The 26,369-nt window shown below is 38.0% G+C and overlaps 1 protein-coding gene across 9 annotated transcripts in view; it reads right to left on the reverse strand.

The window, feature by feature from the left end:
* Positions 1 to 26,369, reverse strand: part of axin1 (axin 1) — a 64,425-nt gene that overhangs the window by 19,705 nt on the left and 18,351 nt on the right. The gene's annotated exons all lie outside the window — the stretch shown is intronic.

Raw genomic sequence — 26,369 nt, forward strand, 5'->3', positions numbered from 1 at the left:
CTTCCGCATCAACTTCCAGGGGCAACAAGTAACAGAGGTACAAATATTACCAAGAACAACAAAACAAAAAGGCAGGGAATATAAATTCAACATATAATAAAAGTAATGGATGAATGACTAAATGACAAGGATTTAAGAATTACTGTCACTCATGAAAAAAATTAATAATACATAAACACAAAGCTCACAATAAAAAGTTGTTACGGCAATGAGTTATATTGAATATAATTTTAATAATTTCCTCATTTGGCACATGTACACTTATGTGGATATTTTGTGTAGGCTCTTGTTCTTTTTAGGCCCATACAAATAAAAAAATATATTGATGTATACATGTATATATAAAAAAATTGTGTATGCTTGTTTAACCAACAGTTACAAATAACACAACAAGTAAAAAATTACAAACAAATTTTGATACCGTCAAACCTCCTCCCTATTTTACCTCGGTATACGGTATTACCGTGAATAATTAAAACTATGATGTAAGGCTCAGACAGCGTCAACAAACTGTTGGCTTGGCTTATATATATATATATAGGCCTATATTTTTATTTTATTTTTTACATTTGAGCCCCTGCCCCTGAGAAACTCTCTGCACGTTTTATGCTTACCGTTATGAGACAATTGTCAGACAATTGACTTTTTTTTTTGTGAGTCCCATGTCCACTTGATTTTTGTGGAGTTCATGCTTATTGCTTACATTGCCAGCTGTGTGACAAAAGGCTTCGGCAATATTACAGCATAGTCCGAGGGTGCGCTCGGTTTTTCATCCACGCAGCAGTGAGTGGATGGTGGTTTCGGATATGCGCCCTTAGGTTCAAGGTATTTCCATCTCTCGCGGTCATCTTTTTGTTGCACAATTTGCAAATTGCCTCGTCTGTATTTACCGTCAAAACCCAAAATACTTCCAAACTGCAGAAGTTGTGTTCTTTTTCGAGACCGAATAACTCAGTGCCCGACTCGCCGTCTTTTCCTCTCTCTCTCTCTCTCTCTCTCTCTCTCTCTCTCTCTCTCTCTCTCTCTCTCTCTCTCAACAACGCATACACATATTTAGGCATTTAATAAATAAATAGTATTTAATATGTAAATAGTTTAATTAGTTCAACTTATTAAATATTTAATAATTAATTGTTGATCAGCAATATGTAAGTTGATCTGTTTTTTTTGACGGTTTGACGGTATTGAAACTGATACCGTTGCTATTTTTAGATCCCGCGGTATACCATTTTACCGTATTACCGCCCAAGCCTAGTATCAAACTACACAAAAACCTGAATGGAGCATCCTTACGTCATACAATTACATACAAAAATGTCTTCGACAAAAAGTTCATAAAGAAAGCAGATCTGCCTTATTCTTGAAGATAACATCCTTTAACAAAAGGAGCTGCCTTCTATTAATGATGACAAACAACTAATCAAGAGTTTCATCATCTAATTAACCATAAACATTTCCAAAATTAGGTTTTGGCTGGGTGGAGGAATCATGCAGACAATCAAATTCCCAGAAAACCAAATTATCTTGCAATTAGTAAAAGCTGACAAAGAACAACAACATACCACACATACGTCATGTGAAAACTGCAGCATGAATAAGTGGAACACTAATGTTTGAGTGCTCTTAAAATATAATCTGGTTAATGCCTGTTCTCCTATAGCTACAGCTTACCAAAAATGCAGATTACTTGCTGTTATTAGTACCATAACTGTAATATAGTGTTAAGTTAGCCATTTTGTAGTTGGTTTAGGTGGCATAGGTTTTATTGTAAATTTGTTAAGTAAATGTGTTTTGTAATTATTTGTATATTTAATTGTAGTTCAATTGCACCGGGAAATGTGATTAATTACATGGGACAGTCCCTCATATGTGATGAGTGTGAGCACAATGACCAGTCAGAGGTGTTTACAAATTCGCTCAACAGCGCTCAGTCACATTTTTTACATTTCAGTAACGATTTGGTATCGCGGTTGGTACTTTTGACAACACTAATTCCATAAAAGGGTAACTGTAGCAACTTAAAATTATCCATTTTCAATGTCTTGCACTAGGGATGGACAATATCTTATAGTTTGCAATATACCGGTAAAAATTCTTCCCATGATAAATATTTGTCCTCCCGCGATAATAACGATAAACACCTATGTTGATGGCACGACCCATCCACATCTCTTGTGCAGAGCGTAAATAACTATGGCGGAAGCTGCGGAGGAGTTTATTGCTGAAGGAGGTGCTATTTCTACAACCTGGAGCTAGTACACACGGATATATTTTCACACGATGAGCACTTGGACTGAACGTTTGAGAGATTTGCACTTTGTCAATCGATCCGTAAAGCGCGCCATTTCAGTTCATCTCAATGAATACGCAGTGTATTTGATGCACAGTAAACACTAGTGTGTTTGTGAGGTGTCTGAGAATGTGAGGTGTCTGAGTGCGCTCAGTATTTCTTACACACTCAAAGAGGGAGCGAGAGTCTTATACCACGCAGAATCAACTTGCTACATGCAAACAATATTCTTTGTTGTATTTTCCTGTAAAATAACGGCACTCGTTTGGAATTATTCAGCCTAAAGCGCAACGACAATCTCATTGGCTGGCGTGCACCTATTAGTGTACACGTTTTGATTTCAGCAAATCAGTTCAAGCAACCACTGACAACGTGATTAATATTCATAAACCCAACAACTCCTCAATCCTTAGTGTGGTTTATATTGTTATTAGTAGTAGAATTCGTAGTACTATTATCTTTATCAGTATTATGTTTTTTTTTTTTTTTTTTTACAGAAACACTGAATGACTAACCATCTCTAAAGATCCACCACCAGTCCTTCAGTTAAACTGACAAATATGCATTCATACATTTCCATTCGTACATGATTACCAAGTTTTAGTTCAAAATACTAAAGTTCTATCATTAAATCATTATTTGCTATTTTTTTGCAATCTGGAGACATGGTTGGGATTATTACTTTTGCTGTTTGCACTATTTTTTACACTGTTTGCAACATGAGAATATTAATAAATACAGAATCTGTGTTTACATTTCAAACTTGTCTTTATTCTTTGTATTGTGTGAGGTTTTTCAGCACAGTTGAAATACTTAAACATTACCTGCACTTTTACAGAATTATAATAACTGCATTTTCTGAAAAGGCTGGTGTTTGGATTAAGGGTTTTTATTATTCTTTTATGTATTATAGGGGACTATTTTATGACGGGTACATTTTGCTTTAGATTATTGTTTGTTTTTCTGAGGCTCTCAAGAATGTGTGCAGCTCTCACTTGTAGCCAAAAACATGGGGAATGGTACTACATTTATCGTCATTGATATCGTTACCGCAATAAATACCAGAAAATATTGTGACATTTTTAGTCCTTATCAACCATCCCCATCTTGCACTGCTGCTACATTGCTAAAATTGACACCATTTGACGTCACATGATAATTGGTTACATTCAGAAGCATACAGTATCAATACGGCAGCAGGAGTTCATGACTATCTGCCTAAAGTGTCCAAACATTAATCTTGTATGATGAAAATATTGATTATTCCGACACATTTCATGATTGCAGCAGCACACAAGCATTCATACTGTGTGTAATAGCAGTAAAACAAGTGCAGAATCTGATCACCTTTGTATTAAAGAAATTAAAGAACGCACATCGCATCAGATCATTAATTAGAACTAAACAATGGTATAGGCTATATGGCAACTGATTAAAGAGTAAAGATTATTGCTTTCACTCACTTTACTTTCCGATGCAATCTCCAGTCTTAGATCAAATTAAGTTGTTTAAATAAAGGAATATTTCCAGAGTTGATCATTGAAAAATAACAGGGCTGATCATATTAAGAAAAGTCACATACATCATCCGGGTTTAAGGTTATAGAGTGCAAGAATATAGACAAAAATGGGAAATTAATAAACACGCTGAAACAATAAAACTAGGTCTGCCACTATTGACTATTTTTATATTGATTAATCTATCGACAACTTTATCGATTAATCTATCGACTAATTTAAATCGCAATAATTTTCAGCCATTTTACTTAAAAACATATAATTTAACTTTTGCATTCAGTAGTGTACTATAAAAAAAAAAAGTAAACAAGCCCATGATAAAATTTAAAACTAAAAGGTAAAAATTTGTTACCCAACATAAACAAAAGAGAATAGTGTTGTCACAATACCAAAATTATGATTTCGATACAATACCAGACTAAAATACCTTGATATCGATGCTGAAGCGATACCATGGCAAAAAACAGTAAACATAATTGGATATGACAGAAAAAAGTATTATTCATTGTTTTATTAAATAAATATTATATATATATATATATAGGGCTGGACAATAATTCAATATCAATATATATCGCGATATAATTTTTTTCAATAACGGTGATATGATTTTTAAACACATTTCCGATATTTCGATATGACTGACGTTCAGGGCGCATGCCATCAGAAAGAGCAGAACACGATTGGCTTCTTGCGTGATGACGTACACCATGGACACGCAGCCAGTGCTCAGCAGCAGTAGTAGGCTGATAGATCCAACGAAGCACGTTTTAGCTACAAAGAGAGTTTCCCTGACCGCAACACAAATGTGACTGAACGAGCTTCCACAAGTAAGGATAAATAAATAGTTGATAAGAGAAGAAAGACTAACTTTCTTTAGTGGTGTGGATGTGGTTCGTCTATCTAAAGCACTATTCGCACGGGATTTGTATTATCTAGGGACCTCTGTGATTTAGAAATGGCTCTCCCACATCTGAGTTTTGCGTGGCGCATTCACACGGGATAAGCAAAGCCTGTGATTTTACTCGAATTTACTGACTTCTCCCGGATATGATGTTCGTTATAGATAGCTGTATGAAATCATAAACAGGCATCGATATCGTTTTGATTATTTGACAGTAGCTAAATAAATAAGTATAATTTCGTTCAGTTAGCGAACAGACACCATGAACTGAGCTCAGACCAGCGGCAGGAATCAGATTTCATTTATCACGAGTGAGAAGCTGACAATATACGGCGGAAGATTCAGCTTCAAAACTAAATGTAAAAGCGCCTATTTAAACAAGATTGTCATTGTACTATACTGTTCTGTTATGTTTTTCATTAAGAACAGTATTGATGTTAATATTAAACACACCATTCAATCAGATTACTCTCAAATTGATACTCATTCTAAAGTGAAAGTAGGCCTATAATCCGTGTGGGCGCGGCTGCACGGGTAATTAACGGTGCGCATTATGAATGCAGACTTTATTCTTCGTGAAAGATAAAGATAGAAATGCTCACAGGGAGAAAAAAAGCTTGCAAAAAGTATATACAATCCGCCTAATCCTGGCCAAATCACAGAGATTTCGATTCGCACAGGACTAATGTTATCACAGGACCTCGGTGTTCGGCGAAATATGGTAGGTAGGCTAATTTGCGGGGGAATTTTTACGTTACAAATTACAGACATGGCCGATTCGCACGGGATTAAGATCACAGACATTCTCTGCAATTATTACAAATCACCAGAGGTCCCCAGATAATACGAATCCCGTGCGAATGGGGCTGATATTAAACTTGTGCCGGAGAGGTGCCGACTAGGGGTGTAACAATACATCGACATAGACGCATCAATCTAATGTCTAACAATACGATGCCAAGCGTTACAAATAATCCATGTAGACTATTTATGTAAGAGGCAAGTGGCACATTTGTTTTAATACTTTCCACATTTGCACACAATGTCATGTATTAACACCAATGCGTTCATTCTCGTTTAAATTACCTTTCAAAGCTTGTGAAAGACGGTCAGATGGCTTCACGAAAATGTATCATATGCTCGTGTTTAAAGCCCTTGCAAAAAGCAGCGTGCACTCATCTCAAACAGAGCACAAATAGGCCACTGAATTGAGTCTTATTTTATTTATTTTTTTGTGCATCAGTAGATAAAGGTATAGTTTTGCATAAAAGGAGAATATAGCGCTATGAATCGTTCTTCACTGAAATTTAAAACTTAAAAGAAAATGCTCAATAAACTGCGTCTGCGAAGTGAGAGTCTTGTTTATTTGATGGTGATTTCACATTTCTTGTTCGTATAAAGGCTAAATACAAATAAAAGGTGAACATTAATTTATTTGTACCGTTTTTATTTCTAAAATATTATATAGTTTTATAGGAGGAGGTTTCATAGACTTGGCAAATTAATTTGTCAGAAGTTTGTAGGTACAGAAATCCTTTGTGGCAGTTCTTGGTAGTTTTTCTAAAGCTTTTATATAGTTCATATCGATATCGAAATTATATCGTATCGACCAAAATTAAGAAATATATCGTGATATAAATTTTGGCCATATCGTCCAGCCCTATATATATATATATATATATATATATATATATATATATATATATATATATATATATATATATATATATATATATATATATATATATACATACATACATACATACATACATACATACATACATACATACATACATACATACATACATACATACACACACAGTGAGGAAACACCCTGCTATTTGAACACCCTGCTATTTTGCAAGTTCTCCCACATGGAGGGGTCTGAAATTGTCATCGTAGGTGCATGTCCACTGTGAGAGACATAATCCACACAAAAAAAATCCATAAATTTGTATTTATTTCTATGATACAGCTACAAATAAGTATTTGAACACATGTCTAGATTAGGGCTGGACGATATGGCCAAAATTTATATCACAATATATTTCTTAATTTTGGTCGATACGATTTAATTCCGATATCGATATGAACTATATAAAAGCTTTAGAAAAACTACCAAGAACTGCCACAAGGGATTTCTGTACCTACAAACTTCTGAAAAATTAATTTGCTAAGTCTATGAAACCTCCTCCTATAAAACTATATAATATTTTAGAAATAAAAACGGTACAAATAAATTAATGTTCACCTTTTATTTGTATTTAGCCTTTATACGAACAAGAATTGTGAAATCACCATCAAATAAACAAGACTCTCACTTCGCAGACGCAGTTTATTGAGCATTTTCTTTTAAGTTTTAAATTTCAGTGAAGAACGATTCATAGCGCTATATTCTCCTTTTATGCAAAACTATACCTTTATCTACTGATGCACAAAAAAATAAATAAAATAAGACTCAATTCAGTGGCCTATTTGTGCTCTGTTTGAGATGAGTGCACGCTGCTTTTTGCAAGGCTTTAAACAGGAGAAAATGATACATTTTCGTGAAGCCATGTCTGACCGTCTTTCACAAGCTTTGAAAGGTAATTTAAACGAGAATGAACGCGTTGGTGTTAATACATTGTGTGCAAATTTGGAAAGTATTAAAACAAATGTGCCACTTGCCTCTTACATAAATAGTCTACATGGATTATTTTTAACGCTTGGCATCATATTGTAAGACATTAGATTGATGCGTCTATGTCGATGTATTGTTACACCCCTAGTCGGCACCTCTCCCGCACATTTTGCAGCACACTAGGGTTGGGCATCGTTTTGATTTGAACGATTCTGATACCGATTCCGATTCTTACTTTCGATTCCGGTTCTTTTCGATTCTCGATTCCGATTCTTTGAGGGGTGGAGTCAAAACATGTCACATCGATATTCAATGCTATTTTCAATACAACGGGGGAAAAACGCTGCATATACTGTCAATTAGATATTTTTTATATAATTTTTTTTTGTCTGTCTTTTGAAAGTCTAGGCAATCAAAAATTTTTTCTGAAGAGATCACTTTATATGATAAAGCTTTTAAGCTTTTTCTCATAGGCTATATAAACATTGATCAATGACTATTAAAATTATCTCACAAATATTTGTTAACTCAATGTATTTTTTACAACGGGGTAATTGCGTTGCAATAGTTTACACACAGCACAAGTAAGCTTGATTTTGAATGTTAAATTGAATAAACAAAGATACATATTACACAAAATAGCACAAATAAATACAATAGAATAAAAGATATAAATGAAATAGACAGCTTTATTTTTTCAGGTAGGTCTAACATTCAGGTAAGAAACTGAATAAAAAAAACGCAAAGTGGCTAAATAAATTTAAAATAACATTGGATAATGTTTTTTGCAAAAAATTAAATAGTTTCATATAAAACCATTAAAGTTACACAAGTTGATCAGTCAAGAGCAGTGTGATCGTTTGTCTTTTTGTAGTTTGACTTTGAATAACAAATGACTGCGGTCCCTTTAAGAACTGGCGCACTCATGGATCCTGAACACTGTTCCTGTTACTCATTCTTCATTTCCTCCTGAATTGTTTACGACGGTGTTTACATACTCTTCAAAATGTGCACTGAGAATTTGTTTGAGTGTATTTGACCAATAATAAGCAGGAAAAAGAAGCAAATATTTGCACTTGTATGTCAGAGGGGGCTTTATTACGGTATGTGTGTGTGTGTGCGCTTCAGATGTGAGCCTGAAATCTGCGGGGATTCGTAGAATTATGTGCAATCCCGCGCGAAATTCAGACCGATCACACACACTAACACGCTGTCGTAAGGAAAAGTCCAGCAGAACGCGCGTCCGTCGTGTTCAGAGGTTAACCGGCTGAATGAGAATATGCGGCTGCGCGTCAACTCGCTGTCGGTCAGAGAGGAGAGGAGAGGAGAGCAGCTGGAATCGATTGTGTAGGCTTAGCAGGCTATCGTATCTTTACAGATATTTCAGTATCGATATTTTTGACAACACTAGTTGCACTGTGCCGACCCAGGCTTTTAAAAGTGAAATAAATCCACACTTCAGAGCCGCTTACCGGGCTTCCATGACTATAAGAACAAGCGGGCGCGCAAGCTCCGGAAATCACGTGGCCATGGAAACCAAAACTTGCGCGCTTGGAACCGAAGATCGGAACCGAAAATAAATTTTCTAAACGATTCCAATGGAATCGTTATTTTTTAAACGGTTCCAAGTTAGAACCGGTTCTCGATGCCCAACCCTACAGCACACTGAAACCTGAAGTTTAATATCAGCCCCATTCGCATGGGATTCATATTATCTGGGGACCTCTGGCGATTTGTAATAATTGCAGAGAATGTCTGTGATCTTAATCCTGTGCGAATCCGCCATGTCTGTAATTTGTAAAGTAAAAATTCCCCCGCAAATTACCTGCCATATTTCGCCGAACACCGAGGTCCTGTGATAATATTAGTCCTGTGCGAATCGACATCTCTGTGATTTGGCCAGTATTAGGCGGATTGTATATCATTTTTGCAAGCTTTTTTTCTTCCTGTGAGTATTTCTATCTTTATCTTTCACGAAGAATAAAGTCTGCATTCATAATGCGCACCGTTATGAATTCCCGTGCAGCCGCGCCCACATGGATTATACTTTCACTTTAGAATGAGTATCAATTTGAGAGTAATCTGATTGAATGGTGTGTTTAATATTAACATCAATACTGTTCTGAATGAAAAACATAACAGAACAGTATAGTACAATGACAATCTTGTTTAAATAGGCGCTTTTACATTTAGTTTTGAAACTGAATCTTCCGCCGTAGGCTAGATATTGTCAGCTTCTCACTCGTGATAAATGAAATCTGATTCCTGCCGCTGGTCTGAGCTCAGTTCATGGCATCTGTTCACTAACTGAACGAAATTATACTTATTTATTTAGCTACTGTCAAATAATCAAAACGATATTGATGCCTGTTTATGATTTCATACAGCTATCTATAACGAACATCATATCCGGGAGAAGTCAGTAAATTCGAGTAAAATCACAGGCTTTGCTTATCCCGTGTGAATGCGCCACGCAAAACTCAGATGTGGGAGAGCCATTTCTAAATCACAGAGGTCCCTAGATAATACTAATCCCGTGCGAATAGTGCTTTAGATAGACGAACCACATCCACACCACTAAAGAAAGTTAGTCTTTCTTCTCTTATCAACTATTTATTTATCCTTACTTGTGAAAGCTCGTTCAGTCACATTTGTGTTGCGGTCAGGGAAACTCTCTTTGCAGCTAAAACGTGCCGGTGCCGCGTTTGATCTATCAGCCTACTGCTGCTGAGCACTGGCTGCGTGTCCATGGTGTACGTCATCACGCAAGAAGCCAATCATGTTCTGCTCTTTCTGATGGCTGCGCCCTGAACGTCAGTCATATCGAAATATCGGAAATGTGTTTAAAAATCACATCACCGTTATTGAAAAAAATTATATCGCGATATATATTGATATTGAATTATTGTCCAGCCCTAGTCTAGATGAACACGTAACAGAACATCAGCTAGAATTCTGACCCACAAAGACCTGCTAGTATGCCTTTAAAATGTCCACCTCCACTCCATTTATTATCCTAAACTAGATGCACCTGTTTGAGGTCGTTAGCTGCATAAAGACACCTGTCCACCCCATACAATTAGTAACCCTGCGTCCCAATTCGCATACTATCCATCCTAAATAGTATTCGAAAATAGAATTAGTATGTCCCAAATCGTAGTATGTTGAAAAGAGTATTCCAAAGATTCCCGGATGGTTTACTATTTCCGGTCCGAATTCACAGTATGGATCGATGGGCACTCTAACGGCTGATATTGCCCACAACCCATTGCGAGTTGGACGAGGATTTGATTAGAACTACAAGCGCGGATAAAAAGCGTTAAAAAACTACAAACATGACGGATGTGCGAGTTCGACGGTTAAGTAGAGAAGTTTAGATAAAGGGGTTTGAGTGACCAACTATCAATATTTAACCTGACAAAAATATATTTATTCAGTGTTGTCCACATTATATTTCACATGCAGCAGCATTGTGAACTTTTGCAATGACACATTTGGCCATTAACCTTTAAATGCATCATTATATTTAAACTGCAAACACATGAGGAGAGTCTCTGCATTAAAGACCCACACATGGCAGATCAACGAGCGGATACATTTCTCTCCGATAAGGTAGGAGATTAAAATGAATGTGGAGAATTTGAACTGTGACGAATCTGACGATGATTGACAGGGCAGATAAACGGTGACGGGATGCACGTAACTAAGCGACAGAGTCCGTTAAAGATGGCGAAGTAGTATGTCCCGAAGCTTGCATACTTTTCTCCTACACACTCAAAAGTATATACTTTTTCTTCACAAAAAGAGTACATACTTTTAGGACGTAGTATAAGTAGGCGAATTGGGACGCAGCATAAGAATCCAACTACTAACATGGCCAAGACCAAAAAGCTGTCCAAAAACACTAGAGACAAAATTGTATACCTCCATAAGCCTGGAAAGGACTAGGGGAAATTGCCAAGCAGCTTGGTGAAAACAGGTCCACTGTTGGAGCAATCATTAGAAAATGGAAGAAGCTAAACATGACTGTCAATCTCCCTCGAACTGGGGCTTAATGCAAGATCTCACCTCGTGGGGTCTCAATGATCCTAAGAAAGACGAGATATCAGCCCAGAACTACACAGGAGGAGCTGGTCAATGACCTGAAAAGAGCTGGGACCACCGTTTCCAAGGTGACTGTTGGTAATACATTAAGACGTCATGGTTTGGAATCATGCATGGCACGGAAGGTTCTCCTGCTTAAACCAGCACATGTCCAGGCCTGTCTTAATTTTGCAATGACCATTTGGATGATCCAGAGAGAGAAAGTCATGTGGTCAGATGAGACCAAAATAGAACTTTTTGGTCATAATTCCACTAAACGTGTTTGGACGAAGAAGAATGATGAGTATCATCCCAAGAACACCATCCCTACTGTGAAGCATGGGGGTGGTAGCATCATGCTTTGGGGGTGTTTTTCTGCACATGGGACGGGCCGACTGCACTGTATTAAGGAGAGGATGACCGGGGCCATGCATTGAGAGATTTTGGGGAACAACCTCCTTCCCTCAGTTAGAGCATTGAAGATGGGTCGAGGCTGGGTCTTCCAACATGACAATGACCCGAAGCACAGCCACGATAACCAAGGAGTGGCTCTGTAAGAAGCATATCAAGGTTCTGGCGTGGCCTAGCCAGTCTCCAGACCTAAACCCAATACAGAATCTTTAAAGGGAGCTCAAACTCCGTTTTTCTCAGCGACAGGCCAGAAACCTGACTGATCTAGAGATCTGTGTGGCGGAGTGGGCCAAAATCCCTCCTGCAGTGTGTGCAAACCTGATGAAAAACTACAGGAAACGTTTGACCTCTGTAATTGCAGAGGGAGGCATTTCCGCATGTTTTCAACCCATGCATGGGGGATGGGAGATCACACACATAGCTCAGCTCGCAGTTGCAGGCATTCATGTAAACGGAGCTATGCTAAGCAATATAAGTGTTTTAACTTCTCAAATAAATTTCTATGAAAGCTTCCAAAGGCATAAACTGAAAAAGCGCCAGACTTAACACGCGCCATGAATGTATGCTGCAAGCACAGTCGCGATTACCTTAGCTCTCATCAGCAAAGCTCATTCAACTCATTTAACACAATGAATGTAATCTGACTCCTGCAGCAATGGTGCTTTGACACTCGCGCAGCAACTCACTCGATATATTGAACAGACAGTGTATCAGTCATCCAGTCACAGTAATCCAGTAGCGGTGCCTTTGTCAGTTGCCTCACAGGGCAGCGAAGCATTCTGGGAATTGTTGTCTTTTATCCCCATGAGAAAATTATTTGTCTTTTCTAAGTCTAGAGGGCACTAAATTCAAAAATAAATTAACTTTCTACTACATTAATGACCCAATTTAAATACAGATTCATCTTCCCAGCGCTGAAGTACCCCTTTAATGTGTATGTGGACAACATCTGGATACAATCGCATATAAATGCCAAGTGTAAACGCAGCCTAACACTGTGTCCTAACTACAAAGCAATGCCACTACATGAGAAAAGGTATCTTTTCCATGTTAAAGGTGCCCTAGAATGAAAAATGGAATTAACCTTGCCATAGTGAAACAATAAGAGTTCAGTACATGGACATCATATAACAAGAGTCTCAAACACCATTGCCTCCTCCTTCATGTAAATTCATGTAAATCTCATGAATGAAAAACACCAAGGAATAATAGGCGAATCTCAACATAACGCCAACTGTGACGCAATCGCTGGGGATCATTAATATGTACATCATTTGCATATGCCAGAACATGTTCATTGTCAGGCGGAACTGCGCAGCCAAATCAGCAGGTAAACGAGCGTCACACGAGGATAGCGAAAATGGCAGATCATGGACACAAATGTCATGTTCCAGGCTGTGCAGGGGACATGAGGACTTTTCATACCCTTCCCACAGATAAATGTCAATAGTCATGGTTGATGTTTATTCTAATAAGATACCGCAAAAATGTAATTCAAAATCATTCGTTTGCTCTGCCCATTTCACCCCGGACAGTTTTCCTAACCTGGAAGAATATCAAGCAAGCTTCGGTCAGCGTCTAAAGCGCTGAAGAAAGTGGCAATTCCAACTATATTCCTGCAAGCAGTAAGTAGTGATTTTATCCACTTAAAATCTGTCTAAATAATTCCTAATTAAATTGAAAGTTTTTTAGAGAGACGTGCATTGTCTAGATAACGCAAGATGCTAGTACAGTTAGGCCTGTCGGGATAGTCGCTTAATCAATTAATCGCACAATAAAATAAATGAGCTCGATCATTTTTCCAGCTGCGATAATTTCCATTTGCATGCATTTTTGTTTTCCTCGTCTCTCTCGTTGACTGCATGCGTCCGTTTGGGGAGGTGTTTATACTCGATGCGCAGACCGGATGCAGCGTGATGAGACGTCATTCTCGGCCAGCAGATTCAACTGGAACTCATGGCTCTTCAGTTGCGGAGCCACACGCAAAGTTACGAAATTTGATGTGCACATGCACAACGCCAAGTGAAATGGGGTCTCGCGCAGTACGCGGCAACGTCATTTTTGCCGCGCACACCCTCATGCTCGAGCGAACACGTCGTGTATAAACGAGGCATAAAGCTACACTGAAGTTTGATAAACGCAAGTTAATTCTTGAGTTCAATCTTTGTGTGCTAAAAAGGCACATAAGTTCCTGTAGAGATAGCAATACACATTCTCCTTTTTTTTTGCCAAATAAATGAAAAGCATATGTCAATGTCTTCTCTCTTGCTGTATCAAAATATCCCTTTCCTCAGAGATGGTCAAGTTCAGTTTGTGCATGATTAGGCTATGATATAAAAAAAATTGTAATACTGTATCCTAAATTGTGGATAATTAATATATCATATGCTGAAGTACATTTCTGGATTAAAAACGGAAAACAGTGACCCTAAAACCGTGATACGAACCGAACCGTGGTTTTTGTGAACCGTACCGCCCCTAATATGCACCTAAAACACAATCATCCGTTGCAGTTTTCATCCATTTTATTTACTGTTTTTGGTACTTATTTAAATGAACTTTTTTTAAACAGACTGAGAGTCCATGCTTTTATTGATTTTGGTTGTTTTGTTCATTTATTGTGGTTATTTAAAAGGTTTTCCATTGTTAGTGTTAAATAGTCTTTAGAAATTAAAGCTTATTGATCTTTGAAAAGGTGTACTGCATTTTTATGCCATTATCATTATTTTAGATGAAAATGGTCTCAGAACGACAATATTATCATTTATCGCAATGGTTTTCGGTTAAAATGTCAAAATGATCACATATCATTTGAAAACATTTATAAAGTATTGCAATATCATTACTATTATTATTTTGTCAGCTTTATCACGGGATTATGATGAATAGGTCTATTCATGTTTTAACCAAGAGGGAAAAACGCGACATCCCGGGTGTCCTGAGACACGCGGTGCTCTTCTGTAAGTTGTACTGTATCATATTATCATATAGCCTACCTTCTGACATTCATATTTCGTTCTGTAACTGGAAAAGAAGTGAAATTCAGCTTGTGTAGCCTACATGATCCGCATGATGAGTTTGAATTTTGTCAAACTCATGACAGACATCACTGTTTGAATTTTGATACAAAATCAGTTTATTTCTATCTCAGTCATGCCCCCATCTTTCTGCAAAATGCTTACTGTTTACTTTAAGTGTAAAAAAGGGAGTCTTTGATTCATCTTTTGAAAGCATGAAATAAATGAAAAGAAGGAAATATTATTTATTTTCTTTTACAGTTAAATTATTATTATTTATGTAATCAGGGAGTTTTTTTAATGTTGGAAAAGCACTTTGTTACTACATGAACTGACTACCTCTTTGCACTTCAATAATAATAAAAAAAAGAATTTGTGGTAGGCTATTTGGCATATTTGTTTTTGCTGTAGTTTTTAGGGGGTTATTTTTCCTGTAAAGATATCGAGATATATATCGTATATCGAGATATATTTTTTGCTCCATATCGCCCAGCCCTACTAGTTGTTACATCGCTTTAACTGCTTGAGGTAAGTGTTACTGCTAATGTTAGCGTCCTCTCAGCCTCGACGACAAAGTAAAGTACATACATACTGCTTTTCTTTTGCTGCTAAAGCAAGTCACCAAAATGTTTCCTTTATAATGATTTGGCAAACATGTACTGAAGTGTTCTGTATTCATACCGGTTCCCTTTCGGTTTTTAAACTCACGTCAGATGTGTCAGCGAGCTCTGTGCAGCGCGTGCTGTGAAGTGCAGCCTCACGTGTCCTCACGTGTTAATGTAAACAGTGCTAGTTTTTTATTTGGCCTCTAGAGGCCGCTCTCGTGCCATCTAATATCAGCAGACCCTTCTCAGAGCTCTCGTAGGCTACTGTGTAATGACAGCACCCTTCTCAGCCGGTCCCGCAATGGACAAAAACCGGAAAAACTATCGGTATAGATTTTTGACGATAACCGATTGTTCCACCAATCAGCTATTGGTGCCGATTAATCGGCAAATCTGATGAATCGGTCGACCTCTACAAAATACAAGTGCATAGTTCATTCATTCCATGACTGAATGACTGTTTGTTTTATATGTAATACTGTTTTCTTTAATGCAGTCTATTTTATAAAGTGCCATTTCAAGTAGGCTACCGAACTGCAGAGCAGTTGGTGCATGGGCTCAGCGTCAGTTATGTTCTGAGATAACACTGACATCTAGCAGTTTGGTTGTATTGAGTCTGTGGTTTAATTCGAACACAAAACCACGGATCTTGGATGTAAATAAATAAATAAATATCGATGCAGTGTTTTTGAGAATTGATACAATATCGCCAAACAAAATATTGCGATACTCACGTGTATCGATATTTTCTTACACCCCTAGTGTTTAGGTGCTTTATTTAATGTTAAATGTGTGTAATGTTACTTTGAATATCATTTAGTGCTCCCAGCTTTGTCATACTTAAAAGCAGCACAGGATAATTCACCTCAGATCTTGAAATTAAAAACAAGAGCATTCCAACTATAAACAAATAAGTATATTCTATGTAGGGCTGTCCTTTAAAGGGGGGGTGAAATGCTGTTTCATGCATACTGATCTTTTTACACTGTTCAAGACTTGGATTCCCATACTAAACATGAACAAAGTTTCAAAAGTTAAGGTGGACGTTTGATGGGAGTATTTCTTTGTCAAAAATACTACTTCCGGTTAGTCATAAGGTTCGGCAAGTTTTTTGCGATCATGCGTCCCCTTTGACGTTAATGGGGGCGGAATTTCCTTGTATGGGCCTTACGGACAATTCTACCGGAAGCGCGTGAGAGAGAGAGAGGGAGAGAGCGAAAGCAACAGCCTACGCCCATCAAAGCGCTGGCTTGTAGGATGCTGGACAGGTGATGTGCACATAACAATGTCACCAAAAAAGTGCGTTTTTGGTTGCCAGACCAAGACAGTCCTACAGATTCCCCAAAAACCCCGCGTTAAGGCAACAGTGGATGTAATTTGCTTTTCCGGATCAGCAACTGAGTTGCGCGAATGTTTATATCTGTTCGCTGCATTTCGGTGCCGACTGTTTCATAAACAAGGCCCAGCTCGACGCCGGATTTTCCGATCGCCTAATGCTGAAGGATGGAGCAGTCCCAACGATAAAGGTCCCAACGTTAGAACTGCAGGCGGTGAGTGAGACTGCTTCAAATGTCTGTGTTTTTGCCTATGCTCATCAAGTAGCCCAAACATGATCACGTATAGTTAATTGATCAATGGAGCATGCGATGTGTAGTGCGTGTACATTTGTTTAGCTGGCCACTATATGTGTAACTTTATGTTTGTGTATTGTAAAAGCACTCCAAACAACAATACACAAAGAGTGGGGAAATATGTTGAACTAAATAAGCGCGCTTCTTCATTCAAATGCGCTACTATTCCATGTCTTTCTATGTAAAAGTAACTTAGCCTGCCGTGCAAAACCAGTCCGCTTACTAACGTTACAATTGTCTACACAAACCACGCGTAAACACACACACACACGTGCACAACTGCACTTCCCACATGTACACCTTCAAAGACAAAAATACGACGATATAATTCAAGTATAAATATGTAAATAACACAAGCCGCTAAGCATATTATATAGTTAGTGTGTAACTTGTACCACATAGAGACGTCCTGCTCTAGTCGTTTTTGCTGCTGCTCCTGTTCAACTGCAGCCTCTGGGTCTGATTCCGGATCATAGATGTATGGCTGTATCTGATTAAAAGCCATATTTTTATTTTGAATAAAGTTTTTTTCCCGCTGTTAGGGATGACACAGCTTTACGACGCACTCGACTCAACACAATAGCAGCAGCGCGCACACGTCATTATTTAGCACCGCTCACACGATACGCCCCCACCCGCTCGGCTTTTTTCGGAAAGACTCGGAACAGCGCATCTTTCTTATATAATTATAAAAAAAATAAAGACTTTTCGGAGATATGCAGGATGCAATGCTACTCTATAGGTACTCTATGCTGTAGATGATATGTGATTCTGAAATTCCAATTTAATTAAAAGGCTATCGAAAAAGATATCCGTCTGGCAGGATTACAATCACAGTAGTGTGAGACACTTTGTTAAATTATATAGCCTTTTGGCTTTGAATTTTGTTTGTAAGAAATATGAACTGAATTTAGAAATGCCTTTAAAACTAAAAACTTTGCATTTAAAGCTTTTTTAAATGAAGACAGCGTTTGGAGTAAGTGCACATAAAACAATCTGTTCTCTGAATCAACAACCTTTGTAAGTGTTCACATATAAAAGTAGACAGTTTATAATTGTCTTGCACATATCTGTATGGCTTAAAATGTGTAAAAAAAATGTTTTATATCCGCTGCCATAAAGGACAATGTCCTTTAGAATGTGCCGGCGACTTCATCGGCCATAGGTTAAAGAAAATGTAGCCCTATTTAATTAGTTGTATACATGTTTAAATATTAGCCTAAAATATTGATTTATTTTTATTTCAGCCAAGGTCACTTTAAAATAACATAAAGGTAATTTTAATGTTAATCAAACAAGAAAAGAGAAAATCTAGATTAATCTAGATTTCATTCATACAGTGAAGAGCTGAAGACTATGCAGTGTGTTTTACATATTTTTTATTATCTAGCACATCCTGCAGTTTAGCAACAGTAGACTGTACTAGCTGATTTGGAAGTTCATTTTGGGCTTTTATGGAGGAACGAAAGCACTGTGAAGGAAAGAAATGTGCTAAAATCACACACCCCTAGTTTATTGCTGTCATTGCTGTAAGGGTTGCTGTTGTTGCAATGTCTCCAAAGAGGTTGTGCATAATAAATGCGTTATCTGATCTGCCTTTATAGAGAGAACAGATCAAATAAAAGCTATTATAGTCCGTTAATAATAGGCACACAGTCAACTGGAGCACCAGTTTTATTAATTAAAATGATTGAACATGGTTATTTATTATTAAACATATCACATTTAATTGAACCAAAAAAATGGAATTTAAAAACAAAATAAAAAGGAAAAAATTCAATAAGTTATTTTTTTAATTAATACAATTGAATGGTTCTATTTATTACTGACTGTTTACTCAAAGAATGTTTACTTAATTGAGAAAAACCTGAAGATCGTGCCATTGTTTTCATTTCTTTTTTTAATATCAATATTAATTTATTTTAATTTAACTTTTCAAATAAATGAGTGTGCTCAAAAGTGCTTTTTCTGTGGTATTAAAATACAATAAAAATTATAAAATGTCGTGAAAGTATACAAAATTTGACTTGTTTTTCTTTACAACATTCTCTGCTGAGGTGGAATTTACCCTGCTGACATACATCATGCCAACGGAGGCATGTAACAATCCAAGATGGCCAATATAAGTATGACACCGTCACAGAGATGATGAAAATAAGAGAAATGTAAAAAATAACAAAAGGTAGTGTACCATGCAATATGGATTCCTTCTTAGAGGATCAGATATGATAGAAATTAATATGTTTCTCTTATTATTCATTACTGCATGCATGTACAGCTGCATTGTACCAGCCAGTATTATTTCAGAATGTGGTATTCTCACTGTTTATAAGAGTAATAACAAGGCTTGTTTATTGTGTGGCACTTGGGAACAGCTAGGCACCGCTTGAACCTCTCACAAAACGAGACAGAAACATCTCTTTATGACCAGCCCAAGCAGAGGGACAGAAAGAAACAGAGGCGGATAGAACAAAAAAAATGGAGAATATGAGAGAGAGAGAGAGAGAGAGAGAGAGAGAGAGAGAGAGAGAGAGAGAGAGAGAGAGAGAGAGAGAGAGAGAGAGAGAGAGAGAGAGAGAGAGAGAGAGAGAGAGAGACCCAGGCTCTCTGCAGTCTCCAGTGATTATCCCTCGCTCTCAACCCATCCACGGTCTTCTAATGATTCAAGCAGCAGCAATGTCAATATTCACCGTATAAGAGATACCCAGAAGCCTTCAGAGACGATCCAGAGCCTTCAGCAGCTCTCTCCGCATGCCCAGCATTCCCCATTCCATTTGATTCTCCACAAAACAAAGGCTCTAAAACAGGCAGGGGGCATTTGGAATCTCTGTATCATTACTGCGATTCAAAACGAATCGATCTGCTTTCTCTTCCCCTCAATAACATACACATGCCAACATCCAACTGAGCGAACACATTAATTACCATGACATCTCCTATAAAAAAAAAGAAAAAAGAAAAAGCAAGCTCTTCCTAGAGTAAAAAAGAAAAAAGCACAGGCACATTAGGATTTATCTGGCTCCCTTTGCAGCCCATTACCCCTTAAAAATCCTTGCATCCAAAGCAACTCCACTGGGACAAAAGCATGATGTGCATTTGAAAGGAGCCATTACCTAGGTACAGGTTACATTGCTGTGCCCAAAATTTGTGCACCTCCCCACATTTAGAATAATTATGAGTTCTTTGTCATGCCATTTTACATGTGATCACACAGACTCCAGATTCCTACAGATTAAACCCTCAAAGGCAGCTCTGCACTCAAGTGCACAGGTAAATGAGAAAGATTCAGAATACACTTTACCGCTCAGAGAGCCATGCATCAAAAATCAAAGATTAAATACTGATCTTGTTTGAGAGAGGCATATAAAAATTATATTTTCTCTCTATTTTCTAATTTCCCTGTTAATATAAACAAAATCATAGTAAAACAACATGAAAATACTAACACATGGTGACAGCTCATCTTGATATTAGATGTAGATAGAAATCAGATGTAATGAAACTTAACAAAATTAACAACACCATACTTATGATGACCATAATCCTAAACACAAGAACAATTACAATTGAGATTCAGCGATATTACATTCTGGCCAATATGACAATGTAAACACTAATGCTGTCATTACTAAAGCAATCAAGTTATTGTAACTATCATAAGATTACTTAAAGGTGCAGTATGAAATACAGTCCCTGCCCCTCCTCCTCAGACTCAATGCTCGGGTTGCCAGATTGACGACACGCAAAAGGAATGAGCACAACGGACAATGGAAACCAACTAGCCTTAAGGCCTGTACACACCTGGCCGAATATCGCAAGAGCAATATTTTCCCAAGATGTTTTTCGGGGCGTCTTGAGTGTTCACACCCAAACAATTTTCACCGGCTATGCGCCAAGTGAACGTGCACATACTCAGTAGATGGTGCTCCCGGTACACAAAGGTGGTGCTGTATTACTTTGGCTTGCTAACTGGCAAGCAGTGTGTCACAGGGATTAGCAGCTCATCCTCTTCTTTGTCTACTTACTACTATTTTATCGCATCAATGTGTACTCGGCAAGGCCGTTATGCTTGAGCGCCACCAAGTTGTGTTTTACTGTAACTTCAGCAGATCCAGGCACATAAACAAAAGCGGCAATCTCATTGGTCAGGCAGTTTTATTTTTATTTTTTAAATGGCGCTTTTACGCCTGCCGTTTTTCACGTTTGAACACTCACATTGGCGCCCTTTGTTTAGTAACGGGGCGTTAAACACACAATAAAAACACGAAAATGGCCCCGGTGTAAACAGGCCTTTATACTAGGGACGCACCAATACCAAAAAAAAAAAAAATTGTTGTGTATTGTGCTAATTAATTGAGATTTCTTACAGCTCTTATAGGTTTTTGGCCTTGTCTGTTCCGTTGCTTCTATTATTCTCCCCTTTTTTGTAAGTCGCTTTGGATAAAAGCGTCTGCTAAATGATTAAATGTAAATGTAAATGTACCAGTACTCAGGTGACAGTCCGATACCATGCTCAAGTACTCAAACTCATAAAACTATCCGATACCACACTAGATACCATTTTATGGCCACGCATCTTAAGATGGGGAGCCACACAGCCGTGTATAGTCGCCGTGTATAGTCACTGTTCACACCACCAAGTAAAAAGTGCTCTCAAGGCACATGACTGCGATGACTTAATTTACGGCGAGTATAAACCAAGACCGTCACAGTTACCTCTCGTCACACGGATACCTCTCGGTAGAGACTAGTGTCGAAAGTGGAAGTCCGTTTGGTAAGGATGTGTGATCCATTTGAAAGAACACTAAAACTATGAATAGTCAAATAGCTATAAATAGATCCCATACGAATGCTTGCCTTGCATTATGGTTTCGACGTCAACTACTTGCGTGTCCTGGATGAACACTGTTTCTCGTGTATGAAAAGTATCTGCACTCGTGGTCAACAAAAATCGCACAAAAAAGCTTATGTACTGAAAACTACACATTATTTAACCGTATTTTCTTATCTTTAGGGTGTTAATATAGCAATTGTTCAAGTGCAAAGAAAGTTTCACTTATGTTTCTCCTAATCTGATATTGTATTTAAAAACTGGTAGTATAGCAAGCCTAAGCAAGATTAATTGTTATACTAGTTTAACATGTCACGCAAGTTGTGTGTAAGCTTTCACAGTCCTCCCTCATCATTGTGGCCATTTATCTGAAGCCGCCACGAGCGGCAGAGAAAACCAACGCATGCTAAACCTGAGGTAAAATTTAAAAATATTTTGATCTGACAGGATGTCAAAATGTTACTCCAAACTATCCAAGCCAAAAGAAAGGGACAGATATTAGTCTTCCTTACAATTAGGCTACTTAAAGGGGGGGTGAAATGCTGTTTCATGCATACTGAGCTTTTTACACTGTTAAAGACTTGGATTCCCATACTAAACATAGACAAAGTTTCAAAAACTAATGTTTGACGTTTGATAGAGAATTTCTGTGTTAAAAATACTCCTTCCGGTTTCTCACAAGTTTCGGAGAGGTTTTTTCGAGTATGGCTCGACTTGACGTTAATAGATCGGAAGGTCCTTGTATGGGCCGTACGGGCTCTTCTCCCGGTAGGGTGCGCGCGCGCGTGATTAGAGCGAGAGAGGACATGCACGCTGTAAACAGTAAACTGCTCTCAGCTGCAGATCCACTCGTCCGTGAACACTAATGTCGGTTATAGTCCGCGCCGCGCTCCACTTCATTCCTCCACTTTGACATTAAGCGACTTCAACGCTTCAGCACAGCATTCCGGGAAGGCAGCGCTGCATTTGAACCGATTTGAACGCAGAAATGCTTCAGTCGCATCGCAAAGTGGATCTCCACACTCCAAGAAGTGTGTTTTTGACGGAGCCGTCCCAGCGATAAAGGTTCGGTCCTGCTTTGGAAGCAGCCGGTGAGTGAAACTGCTTTAAATGTCTGTGCTGTTGCTTATCGTCGCGTATGTAAACATCAGTAAACGACACGATCGCGTGCTTCGTGATTCAAATGCGCTAACGGACTTCATTGCTGTTCTATGTAACTTATAACGTTACACTTCTCTGACGTGCAAAACCGTTTTGCTTGCTACTAAGGTTTGGTCGCATACAATAGTCCATAAACCGAATCATGTCATGTTGACAGGCCTCTAAATACAGTACATACCACAGAGACGGACGTCCTGCTGTTGCTGTTTCTATTTCAGCCTCCGAATTAGATTCTGGATCATATCTATTAGCTGAGATAGCGAAGGGTTTCTCCACGCTTGAGGACGTCACCGCTTTGCGCATATGTCATTCTTTAGCTCCGCCCACACGATACGCCTCCAGGCGCTCATTTTTTTCCGGAAAGACTCGGTACAGCCCATATTTCTTTTACAAATATAATAAAACTAAAGACTTTTCGGAGATATGAAGGATGCAGTACTACTCTATAGGTACTCAAGATTGACATGAGATTGACTGAAACTGAGTGTTTCACCCCCCCTTTAAAGCGTTGTGAAAAAAGACTAACTTTAGTAACTTGCATACAACTTCTGTAAGAAACTTCTGCGTTTGTGATATGTCCTTACTTCATGCAAAACGCTAGCTCGCTCTGTCTGGATGCATTTAAATCTGCTCTAAGTTTGCGTTTTTGTCACCTATCACACATGCGCACTTCAATAAGCCGATAGAAAGCAGGTAAATGAGTTTACATGGCACACAAAATCGTGGTATGAGCGGTTAATGCTTATGCCATTTATGACCTAACTCCGATAAAAGAAAACGGGTTACCGCGTTTACTTTATGACCATGTTCATTGTCGGCTTATTAGGCATAATCGGCTTAAGAATGTGCATGTAAACGCACCCATTGATGGTTCATTATTTTCGTCAGACACGGCTCATTAGATCCAGCATTCTGTTTGCTTTGAATCAGACACCAAGATAAGGTAGTGCATAAGATTATTTTTATTTGAATTAATGGATTATAGCTTTTATTTTAATTAATTATCGAGAGAGCGAGTGAGCGATTCATACATGAGCGTGACTGCTCAGCATCTGTCTTAACAACGAAGATGTGTGTTTATTACTTAAAATAGCAATGTAACCCCATCATTGCTGAAAAATTTAATGTAGTTATCCAGTGGCGATACTATTTTATTACTAAAATTGGCGGGGCAGCGTCGATAAGTCGCGGCTGGACGTCTTGATGCCCTAATCTTAATACTTTATGAGGCCTGCGGCGCTGGGAATGAATTTAAATGGGAGGGACAGAAATCGCAAGTTTTATAACAAACATCTTCATTTGCGTTTAGAAGCTAAACGAAACAACATAGGCTGTGTGCATAGCTTCTGTGCTATTTAGCGTGCACTCGACCAGTCAGCGTACTGCTGTCACAGGGTAACATGCTATCTAAGCACGCAGAATGTTTTTTATTTTTATCATGCCTTTTAACGATTACATAATCGTAGCATCCATAATTGTAAACGCGATTAGAAATTTGATTATTTGTGCAGCCCTAACTAAGCAACGCAACCTACAAACATCCTTTAGTAAAAAAAAAAAAAAAGTATTCATTTGTATTAGTCAATTACATTCCAGTGTGATTGCACAATCACTGGCGAGCGCAGAGCAGCACAAGATGAGCAATTTAGATTAAAAAAGCATGTTGTTGCTTTTTTTAATGACAGATGGTTCTGTAGATACACCCTATTCCTCGTCTGGGATCGCGCAGAGCCTTTGAAGCCCTTCGAAACTGTATTAATTTGGACCTTCAACATTTTGGTTGTCATGGAAGTCAATGGTGAGGAGAAAAATCCTGGAATGTTTTTCTTAAAAGACTTAATTTCTTTTTGACTGAAGAAAGAAAGACATGAACACCTGGGATGAGATGGGGGTGAGTAAAATATCAGAAAAATTAAATTTTGAAGAGAACTAATATTTTAATACAAGTAAATTATTTATTCCTTCATCAGTGTAAGGGATCAAAAACAGAAGTGAAAAGAAAAAAAAAGTTGTCCTGCTGGATCAAATTTCTCGAGACAAAGATTTAGATTTTTCCACTGATCTTGGTATAGCCAAAGAATTATTTCTAATTTCTTAATGCACATTACAGACAAATGTAAAACTAATTACCAAAGAAACTTCTGAATTCCCTCACTTTCTAGTTTGTGCCAGCAAATAAAAGACATATGACTCTTGCAAAATTTACATGCATGAAACCCTAAAGCATTTACCTAAAAGGCTATTTAAAAAATAAACCTGATGTCTTTCTGTAATTCCAGCCAAATACTTCATGTAGGCCTAATGAAAAAATAATTTGAACACAGCCTCACAAATACATTGTTCCCGCTAATTAAAAACACATCAGGTCCAGAGGCAATGGAACATACGTTGAGCTGGGTAGAGGGAGTTTTTGCGGTTTAACAATATCAATCTGTCAGAGCCTTTCATTTTGTCATGCTAAACCTTGTTTTTTTTTAAAAGGTACCCTTTAACAACATCCAAAAATTAAAATGCTACACAAAGCCCTCCGAATGCTAAACATAAACTGTCGGGAGAAGATGCGAGTCAAAAGGGGGAAAGGAAGAAGATGCTGCAAAATCTCAAAGAGGTGCGCATTTCCTTTCAGAACACTCCTGGGGATCTTTCTCATCTTTATACCTCACCTGAACATCTAAAGCTCTGAGGTTTTGGACAGAACAGGGTTACTGCACCATCAACAGATGTCAAGGTTTGTCTCAGACAGTTGAGAGAAAACTGGGTCAACTTCTAGGGGTAGATTTCCGCAATTTTCAATCTCTTTGCGGGAGGAGTGCCAGCAGTGAACACAGTGCAGTTGAGCACATCAGAGCAACAGAGCACAATGTATGCTTGAGCATTTTACAGAGGCTAAATCAGGCTGTGTAAATCCTCCTGCTGCTCCTCCATGCCTGCTTAGAATTTAAGCTTTAGCTGCGAGAGGGGGAAAAACATGTACAAATTCAAAAAAATTCACATAAAAAATAAATAAAGATAGTTCATGCTCAGTTCCTGATCAGAAAAGGTGCATACAAAGGCGACGTTGAAATTAATGCAAACGGTCAATCTATTTATTCTGATTGATATTATTAATCTTACCCATTGATAAGTTGGAGTCTTGAATCATTTTGCTGTTTTACTGCATCTCCGCTTTATAAAAGCTATAAGCTGCTCAAAGCTGTGCATTTATTACACTAAATGCATTTACATCAGTGGCTCTCAACCAGGTGCCCAGGTCTTCCAAAATATTTAAAATACGACAAAACGAGCATTAACATAAGCAA

Source organism: Pseudorasbora parva, chromosome 2 (assembly GCF_024679245.1).
Source record: "Pseudorasbora parva isolate DD20220531a chromosome 2, ASM2467924v1, whole genome shotgun sequence".
Classification (NCBI taxonomy): Eukaryota; Metazoa; Chordata; class Actinopteri; order Cypriniformes; family Gobionidae; genus Pseudorasbora; species Pseudorasbora parva.